At 38.9% G+C, this 10,969-nt stretch overlaps 1 non-coding gene across 1 annotated transcript; it reads left to right on the top strand.

The window, feature by feature from the left end:
- Window positions 1-3,058: 3,058 nt before the first annotated feature.
- Window positions 3,059-3,131, top strand: TRNAQ-CUG (transfer RNA glutamine (anticodon CUG)). The gene has a single exon. It is a non-coding gene; the product is annotated as a tRNA-Gln (tRNA).
- The last annotated feature ends 7,838 nt before the right edge of the window (window positions 3,132-10,969 follow it).

Below are 10,969 nucleotides of genomic sequence, written 5' to 3'. Positions count from 1 at the left end.
ATAGGGGCTTCCCTGGTGGCGCAGTGGTTGGGAGTCCGCCTGCCGATGCAGGGGACACGGGTTCGTGCCCCGGTCCAGGAAGATCCCACATGCTGTGGAGCGGCTGGACCCGTGAGCCATGGCCGCTGAGGCCTGCACGCCCGGAGCCTGTGCTCCGCAACGGGAGAGGCCACGACAGTGAGAGGCCTGTGTACTGCAAAAAAAAAAAAAGGTACAGAATATGATAGTACCTCCTCTTCTCAAGTCAAGGAGAGGTTTCTCCTGGGGGCTACTTGGAGAGATTTATGCATGTGTCTAGGAACATGAGGGTCTTACCGAGGACTATTCTAAGTGAGATGCTGTGGCTGGAACTGCCCCATCTGGTGGCTGAACACACATGTGACTACTTTGAGACTGGGCTGTCCTTCCTCCCATGCCAGGGTAAAGGTGCATGTTTTTGAGGCTTGATAAGGACCCTGTGGAAATAATCTTAACCAGGCATGCTGCCTGAGGAGCAGATACAGAGGGTGGATCCCAGAAATCCAGGAGCCAGACAGAAAAAAGACAGACCAGCCAACCATGGTATTCATGAGGAACCCAGAGATACCTCATAGAATCAGCAATTGACTACTGCCACCTAGAGGGCCCTGCGGTGGATTACAACTGTACCGGCCACAAAAACTGTACCCCACTTGCCCAATACCTACCCTCCCACCCTCCAGATATTAGAAACAGTGACTAGCAAATTGGGGAGATGGAGCCAGGAAAGAAGATAAGCTAATTTTGGCCCCCTACTCCACATAGGTTAGAGGATAGAAGGAATTTAAATTAGAATGGGTTTGGAGTTTTAAATTACATTCAATAGAGCTGTTTCTATGCTTTCTAATTTTTTAGCTCTAAATAGTGTTGTATGGTTCTCAGAATGAAAAAGAGAGAAGAAAGCCTGCGTAATCTATGGGACATCACTAAATGTACAAATATTAGAATAATTGAAGTTCCATTTGGAGAAGAGGGGAGAAAGGGGCAGAAAGTCTATTTAAAGAAAAAAATAGCTGAGAATTTCCCAAGCCTGGGGAGAGACTTAGACATACAAGTTCACAAAGCGAATAGATTACTCCATTATCTCAATGCAAAAAGACTTTCTCCAGGACACATTATAAAGAAACTGTCAAAAATCAAAGACAAGTAGAAACCTAAAAGCAGCAAGAGAAAAAATTATTGTAACCTCCAAAGGAATATCCATTAGACTATCAGTGAATTTCTCAGCAGAAACCCTATAGGCCAGGAGAAAGTGGAGTGATATATTCAAAGTTTTAAAAGAAAAAAACTGACAGCCAAGAATACTTTATCCAGCAAAGATATCCTTCAGACATGAAAGAGAAAAATAACTTTTCCAGACAAAAAAATGCTGAGAGAATTTATCATCATTAGACATGCCTTGCAAGAAATGCTGAAAGGAGTTCTTCAAGCAGAAATGAAAAGATTTTAATTAGTAACATGAAAACATACAAAAATACATAGCATACTGGTGGATAAGTATAGAGTCAGATTTAGAAGACTAATTCTGTAATATGGGTGTGTTAGCCATTTAACTGTAGTATAAATGTTAAACACAAGTATTAAAAATAACTATAGCCACTGTAACTTAACAAATACACAATATAAAAAGAGGTAAATTGTGACATCAAAATCATAAAAGAGGGGAAGTAAAAGAGTGGAGTTTCTCTATGCAATCAAAGTTAAGTTGCTATCAGGTTAAAATGGGTTGTTTTATCTATAGGATGTTTTGGGTAAGCCTCATGGTAAACAAAAGGGAAAAACCTATAGTGAATTCATACAAGATAGAGAGAGGAGAATTAGACATACCGCCATGGCAAATCACCAAATCACAAAGGTAGGGAGAAAAAAAAAAAAAAGAAGAAATACAAAATAGTCAGAAAGTGGCCTCTCGTCTTCTGAGATGGCCCACACTCTGTCTGTGGAGTGTTTTTCTCCCAGGGCTGCTCTCATTTTCTGAGATGGACCTCATTCTGTCTATGGAATGTGTATCTCTCTGAATAAACCTGCTTTCACTTTACTGTGGCTCGCTCTTGAATTCTTTCCTGCGTGAAGCCAAGAACCCACACTTGGTGGCCTTCCCAGGGACTCACCTGAGACCTGGGATATGAACATCCTCTCACACCCCGCTCTTTCCTGCAACAGTTCCATCTGTTTTTCTGTTTGTTTGTTTGTAACTTCCTTTCTCATCTCTGGACCCTTTAACTTAAAGATTTATGTTCACTCCAGCTAAAGCTGGGGGTTAACAGGTTTTGAGCAAAGACCTGGACAGCACTGGCAACACATGCTTTGTCCTCAGCATCTCACCTCCCTGGTACAACACTATGTTCGTGGGGTTGTGAGTGAAAAATGTTGCTGCTTTAACCGTAAACAGGGGATGTTGTGGCCATCCAGCCACTGCAGTCACCCAGAAGGTAAGGCCTGAGGGGACTCAGGATGGAGACAAATGGGCTGCAGCCACCCCCAACAGTGCACCCAGAGGAAGACTCAGGATGAGAAAATACAGGATACTGGCCCCAGATAGCTGAGGTGCATATCAAAGGAATGATTTCAGTGCGTTCAGACTCTTGCATCTTCCCATACATAAAAAAGCGCTAAATTCCTTAACTTGAGATGTCTGGTTTTCTTTAACTGACAGTAATCTTTTGATGTTCCTACTGCCTGGTTTTTGTTGCAAAAACTCCTATATATCCTGGCTCCTCCCTTACCTCTTAGGAGCAGTCTCTCAGAGCTATCTGAGAGGCTGTGTCCTGGGCTTGAGCCCTTAGCAAGTCTGCCCTGTAAAACATAATTCTCAGTCCATTTATCTCCATCCTGAGTTCCCTCAGGGCTCACTGTGGGGACATACGGGCGGCTTTAGTGGTTGGATGGCTGTAACATCCTTTGAAAAAAAACAAAAACCAAGAAACAAAATAGTGAGAAAGCAATTAATAAGACAGCATGAGTGAGTCCTTAAATATCAATAATTACTCTAAAAGTAAATGGATTGAACTCACCAATCAAAAAGCACAGAGCAGGGACGTCCCTGGTGGTCCAGTGGCTAAGACTCCATGCTCCTGATGCAGGGGGCCCAGGTTCGATCCCTGGTCAGGGAGCTGGATCCCACATGCTGCAACTAAGAGTTTGCATGCCACAACCAAAGATTCTGCATGCTGCAACAAAGGTCCCATGTGCCGCAATGAAGACCTGGTACAGCTAAATAAATAAATATATATATATATATTTTAAAAAAGCACAGAGTGGCTGGATGCTAAAAACCCCCCAAGACCCGAATATATGCTGCCTACAAGAGACTCACTTAAGCTTTAAGGACAGACATGGGCTCGAAGTAGAGGGATGCAAAAAGATACTCCAGGTAAGTGGAAACCAAAAAAAGGTGAGAGTAGCTATACTTATATCAGACAAAATAGACTTTAAGCCAAAAATGGTAATAAGAGACAAAGAAGATCATTGTGTAATGACAAAGGGGTCAATTCATCAAGAAGATGTAACAATCACAAATATATACACATGTAACCTATTTGCAGGGCAAGAATAGAGATGCAGACGTAGAGAACAGATGTGTGGACATGGAGAGGGGGTGAGGGGGGTGGGATGAATTGCGAGACTGGGATTGACATATATGCACTACCATGTGTAAAACAGATAGCTAGTGGGAACCTGCTGTACAGCACAGGGAGCTCAGTTCAATGCTCTGTGGTGACCTAGATGGGTGGAATGGGGGTGGGTGGGAGGCAGGTCCAAGGGGGAGGGGATATATGTATACATATCACTGATTCACTTCGTTGTACAGCAGAAATTAACACATTTGAAAGCAACTATACCCCAATAAAAATATATATATACATACACATCTTATATTGGTGCACACATATTGCTAGATATATTAAGCAAATACTAACACATCTGAAGGGAGAAATAGATAACAATACAACAATAATAGGGGTTGATCTATCAATATGGATAGATCATCCAGTAAGAAAATAAACAATGAAACATTGGACTTGAACCATACCTTAACAAATGGACCTAACAGACATATACTAGACATTCTATTGAACAGCAGCAGAATACACATTCTTCTTAAGTGCACATAGAATATTCTCAAGGGTAGATCATATGAAAGGCCACAAAATAAGTCTCATCAAATTTAAGAAGATTGAAGTCATATCAAGTATCTTTTCCAACCACAATTGGTATGAAACTAAAAACAAGAGGAAAGCTGGAAAATCTACAATCAGGCAGAAACTACACACACTCCCAAAAAAACAAGTGGGTCAAAAAAGAATCAAAACGGAAATAAAAAATCTTGATATATAAAAATGGAAACAACACATCAAAACCTATGAGACACTGCAAAAGTAGTTGTGAGAAAGAAGTTCATAATAATAATTGAGTATGTTAACAAAATATATTTCAAATAGCATAATTTTACACCTCAAGGAACTAGAAAAAAAAGATCTAAACCTAAAGTTAACGGAAGGAAGGAAACAACAAAGATCAGAGTGGAAATACATGAAATAAAGATGATAAAAAAATAGAAAAGATCAAGAAGAGTAAGAGCTGTTGTTTGTTTTTTGAAAAGATAAAGAAAATTGACAAATCATTGGCTAAACTAAGAAAAAAAGTGAAGAATCAAAATCAGAAATGAAAGAGGAGACATTACAACTGATACCACACAGGTACACAGGATCGTAAGAGACTACTATAAAATTATAAGCCAACAAATTAGATAACCTAGAATAAATGAATAAATTCCTAGAAACCTACAACCTACTAAGACTGAATCATGAAGAAACAGAAAATCTGAACAGAACAATTAGTAGTAAGGAGATTGAATCAATAATCAAAAACCTCCCAATACAGAGTACCCAGGACCAGATGGCTTCACTGGTGAATTCTACCAAACACATAAACAAGGCTTAATACCAACTCTTCTCACTCTTCCAAAATACTGAATAGGAGGGAACACTCCCAAACTCATTTTATGATGCCAGAATTACCCTGATACCAAAGCCAGATAAGGACACTACAAGAGAAGAAAACTATAGACCAATATCCCTGATGAAATTCTCAACAATATAGTAGCAATCCAAATTCAGCAACACATTAAAAACATCATACAACACGATCAAGTGGGATTTATCCCTGGGCTGCAGAGATGGTTCAACATGTGCAAATCAGTGAATCACATTAACAAAATGAAAGATAAAAATCATATAATCTCCTAAATACATGGAGGAGAGTAAAAAACCACTCGACAAAGTACAACATTGTTTCATGATAAAAACCCTCAACAGATTTGGTATAGAAGGAACATACCTCAACATAATAAAGGCCATATATGACAAACCCACAGCTAACATCATATTCAATGGTCAAAGGCTGAAAGCTTTTCCTCTAAGATCAGGAACAAGACAAGGTTGCTCACTCTCACCACTCTTATTCAACATAGTAGACACTCAAGAAAAATTAAATAAATGAATGATATTCTAAAGAATAAAGGAAAACTTTCCTTTTCTGTGCAAATGGGAAAACCTGTTAGAATCTGTCAAATGAAAAGGAAGTTAGGTGGGTTATTAACAATCCTTCAATTAAAAAGCATTTATTAAATGTCTATTATATACTAATGTCATTTCTTCTTCATAAGTGTCTTCAGGGTCTCCCTATTCTAGTCCCCTATCTCTGAGGCTAGATACTAGAGAATTTCGCATGACCTAGGGAGCATGTACTTTATTATATAAGCTTTTGGAGTAGAAGAATAATATGCTTTGCTCTGTGTAAGAGGAAGATAACCAAGGCATTTGTGAATGTGCAGATGAATTAGAGAGATGAGAGAATGGAGGCAGAGAGACCAATCAAGCTTCAAGCAGAAGACAAGAAAAGAAGAAAAATTAGTTCTGTTGCTAGTAACAGAGAAAAGGGGCCTGGTTAATGAAAAATAAGCTTACAGAAGCCAAAAAGATTTGACTATAAAGCCAGGCAGGGGGGATGCACATGGGAAGGGGATACAATTCATTGAAAAGTATACACTTGGATTACTTTCTTCTGGCCCACTTTGTGCAGGGCTTCAGTGTAGAGAGCAAAGGGAAGAGCGACACCAGAGGAGGCTGGGAATGGTCATGGGTCAGATCATTCCCATGTAGGCATGTTGAGGATTTGGGATGTTTTTCTATAAGCAGTGGAAGCCCATTGCAAGGATTTTAGCAGGAGAGTGAGATGATCAGTCTCCTCCCTTCATCCTATCCATCCCTATTCTGGCTAGATTCCATAATATATTACTTTCTCTTCAACTTGCTATCCTTCTCTCAAATCCATCCCACAAAGCATCCACTAACCGGTCCTATGCACTGACTGAGTAAAATAAAGTAATTACCAGCTTGATTCTCCCATAAATCCATTGTCTTCAACACCATCTTGCTGTAACAATGCTCAGGATTCTTTCAGTGTTTTCTTTGTTACCTCTTTCTCTTATTCTCCACAATGCGTATGTCAAATTATTCTATTCTTCTCAGATGTTCTTCCCCACAATTTACTCCTTCAAACTAAGCAGATAACTTTATCTCTTACTTCAAAGAGAAAAATAGAAACTGTTAGACAGAAACTTTCTCAACTTTCTGCCACCACTATCTACAAACTTACCTGCACCCACACCAACTTGTATCAGTTAAGAAACTGCAAATGCCAGAAAGCACAACAGCAGTTTAAACTATAAGAGTTTGTATTTTCTCACATAAAAATCTTGGGGCCAGAGACTAGAGGTGAATGATGAGGATTCAGTACAGTAATTGGGAGGCTGGGACAGGAGTACAGAAAATAAATAAATAAAAGCTTCACTGGCCATCATAACAGGAGCTCAGTAGTTGCTGCTGCTATTATTATTATTATTTTTATCATCGGAGTAGTCCAAAGTCATAAAGTATCAGTAGACAAGTTGTGACTAGAACTCAGATTTCCTGATCTAATATGCTTTGACAACCCTAATGAGGATAATGTTTTTGGCTTAGGAAACCAGTGAATACTTAATTCCTCATAAACCATTTTCCCTGTGGCTCCTTGCACATTGAATCAGTGGCAATCATTGCTTCTGGGAAGGCATAATCGGCCTAGAGAAAAGGATCTTCGCTCAGTTTGGAATCTCACAGTGAACTTTCTTGGGTCCCTTGTAAGACGACTGTCTTGAAATTCAGGCTTTTTGAAAGGGAAAGGAGGCATCTAAATTTCAAAAGTGGGGACTTCCCTGGTGTCCAGTGGTAAAAAAATCTGCCTTACAATGCAGGAGATGCGGGTTCCATCCCTGGTCAGGGAACTAAGATCTCACATGCCACGGGGCAGTTGATCCTGCATGCTACAACTACTGAGCTCGCCTGCCTCAACTAGAGCCCACGTGCTGCAAACTACAGAACCCACGCGCCCTGGAGCCTGCACGCCACAACTAGAGAGAGAAAATCCGCATGCCACAGCTAGAGAGAAGCCCGTGCACCACAACGAAGAGCCCACCTGCTGCAATGAGAGATCCCGCGTGCTGCAACTAACACCCGACGCAGACAAAAAAAAAAAAATCTTAAAAAAAAAAGTTTCAAAAGTGTCCCTTTATAAACCAAGGGGAAATTTTAGTTATTTGAAAATAAAGTTAATCTTCTATTAAAAAAGGAACATAATGGAGAAAGGATGGAGGATATGATCCAAGAGAAGTCCCATTGTATGAAAAGTAGAAAGTGCTGGGGAAAGAGTTAAGGGGTGTGTGTGAGAAAGTGAGCAAGAGATGAGACAGTGTCATTTACTCACAGCGCAACTCTGTGGCTTTATAGTTTAGGAGGAATTTGGGAACTTTACTGGCCAAGAGGTTGAGAACCTCTGAGAAAAACCCTGTGCTAACAGGGGGTGGCCACAGAAGCATAAAAATTGTCTCATGGTGTTTTAGGCAGAATAGTAGCTGGTGCATATGGTAGAAGAGATATAGAAGTTCCTGAGCAACTCTGAGGAGATGAAAGGGTAATTTAGAGATAAGCATTAATATATTGATACTTGCCAGGAAGTCACAGCGGAGGAGATCTCAGTAGAGGTCTCTGTTCAAAGGAACATAATAGTGGTAGCTGTGAGTGGGCAACTCCAAGTCAAGATCCAGATGGAGAATATTGCTAAAGTTCAGAGGATTTGCAGCATCAGTGAAAATCAGTGTAGGTAGCCTGGTCAGCAGAAGGAGATGGCTGAGCTTCTTGAGAGCCATCATCCTGCATTGCCCGTGCCAAGAGATCAGACAAAAAACACCAGTTTTAACAGTGATCACAGTAAACATATGGACCAATGCCCAGTGCTCAGGTGAGGCAAGTTATGCGTCAACCACACATTATGTGGGTGCCAGGAAAGAAGGACAATGTGTAGACCAGACGGTACCCACACTGTGCTATTGCTGAGATATTATATAGACTTCTGTGCCCAGATCTCGAAAGATGAGAGGGGAAGAGAAAGAATAAGAGGAGAAAAACCTTGAACAATTGAGCATTAATCTCCCAAGAGACTGGGTTTATCTTAAACTGTTTTACCATTAATTGGGAAAACCTGAGTTTTTCACTTCTCCCCCCCCCCCCGCCCCTTTTTCTATTTTGTATTTTGAAAAATCTCAAACCAGCAAAGAGGTTGAAAGATTTTTACAATGAACATTCCTATTCTTTCGCCAACATTTATCAATTTTTAACATTTTGTCTTAATTGATTGATCTACCTACGTACCTACATACTTATCTGTTATGTATTAATTATTTTGCCTAAGCATTTGGAAGCAAGTTGCAGACATCATGGCGTTCATATCTAAATATTAGGTGTAACCTTATGAAATTCCTAATACTTAGTCATTTTTGTATTTTCAACTTAATACTTCAGTATGCATCTCCTAAGAATAAGGACGTTCTCCTATATAACAATACTAGCAACACACATAAGCAAATCACATTAATTCAGTAATATCTAATATATAGTCCATATTTAACTATTTAGTTGTCCAAAATGTCTGTTATAGGTGATTCACTTTCCCCACCCTGATCCAGGATCCAGTTGCATTTGGTATTTATGCCTCTTTAGTCCCCTTGTCTTTTCATGACATTGACTTTTATATTAAAAAAAAAAAAAAGTCCAGGACAATGTCTTATAGAATTGCACATTTTGGTTTTATCGGAATTGTTTCCTTATGATTAGATTTAGGTTAAACATTTTTTACAAGAAAACTACATAGGTGATGTTGTGTACTTCTTATTGAGTCCCATCAGGAGGCACATGACACATAGTTCAACTATGTGATGCTAAGTTTGATTATTTCGTTGATTAATGTGGTGACCACACAAACTCTCCATTATAAAGATACATTTTCCCCTTTTCAATCAGTAACTAATATACAGGATAATATATAAGAATATCATGTTCCCAACAAACTTTTATGCAAAGGCTTTAGCGTCCGTCGATGATCCTTAGTTATTATATGGGAAGTTTGCCAAATGATGATTTTCTAATTCTATCATTTCTTCTACACTCACTAGCTCAATTCTTCTGGAAAAAAAAAAAAAAAAGCTAAAATTCTCTCTCTTTTGGATATCACTATGGATTCCCAAATTTTATTCTATTTTATTCAATGTATTATAATCCATTATCTTCCTTATATATATATTTTGAAGCTCAAATTTTCATGTATTTAAGCAGTAGGCAACCACTTCAAGCTGGCTCATTTGTCCTTTTGTCATGATCTCACTGGTTTCTGAGCACTTCCTTGCTTTCTGGCACATCAAGATGTTCCAGGTTCACCTAGAACTTTGTCTGCTACAGACCTGGAGTTGTTTCTCCAAAGATCTCTGTCTCTGTCTTGTGGACAATGGTATTTAGAAACCAAGATCTGGGTGACAATTGTGTGCATTGCTATAGAATGCACAGCTTCTAGGCCCCATAAAGAATTCCAGAACATGTCTGAGTGTTGGTGTGAAAATTTAACTCTCACCCAACCCAATAGCCATATAATTAACTTATTAGACTTATTCCAATTACCCACACAGGAATAAGAGTGTTATTTTAAAAGGTAAATTAGATCATATTTTCCCTGGCTTAAATTGATCTTCCTTTAGTTCCTCTAATGCAGTAGTGTCTGGAGGTGATCAAGATGGGCCATTTTCAAAAATCTTACCCTTTAAAACTTTCAAAATTTTGTGTATATTTTATAATGTATATATGTATTATTACAATAGTACACACAATGTAAATATAACCCAATAATATGGTTGGAGGTGGGCGAGCAATTATTTTTAATCAATAATTGATGAGATGCCTATCAGTTTGGAATTTGGGAACCACTGCTGTAATCCAGAATTTCCTACTGGCGTCTTTGGATGTGCTGTTTCCATGAGGAATTTACGGGTTAATTCTGTCTCCTCTGTAAAACTGTAAATACCATGAATGCATGGACCATGTTGTTTTATTTCTCCATTGTATACCCAATCACCTAGAACATGACTGGCATATAATATTACTCAATACATATACAAACGTCAGAGAGAATAAACAGAAATAGAAAAGAATGGAAAATACAATTTGGTTCATTGTCAAAAATCTATCTAAAACATTTATTTATTTTGTATGCCATTTATTTTGCATGCAAACTGCTCACTTGCATATGGAGGAATCCGTTGGTAGACTGGTAGACTCAGTAAAGGAAAAATGTTATAAACAGAATTATAATGGAGGGGGTTACTGCAGACAACTTGAGAACATTTTGGGGGTAAAGTGATTACTTGGAAGCTAGCAGAGGTCAAACTGAACATTCTGTCCTTGAACAGGCCAACTGGAGTATCAAAGAAAACAATTTTAGTTGTTTATATATATTGCATAAAATCTTGAGAGTTTGAGTGTGGATCATACATAGCAGACTATTTTTACGTCATGTCTGACTATCC

Source organism: Phocoena phocoena, chromosome 1 (genome assembly GCF_963924675.1).
Source record: "Phocoena phocoena chromosome 1, mPhoPho1.1, whole genome shotgun sequence".
In the NCBI taxonomy this organism is placed as follows: domain Eukaryota; kingdom Metazoa; phylum Chordata; class Mammalia; order Artiodactyla; family Phocoenidae; genus Phocoena; species Phocoena phocoena.
The sequence above is the reverse complement of the archived record's forward strand: the minus strand, read 5'-3'. Positions and strand labels throughout refer to the sequence as shown.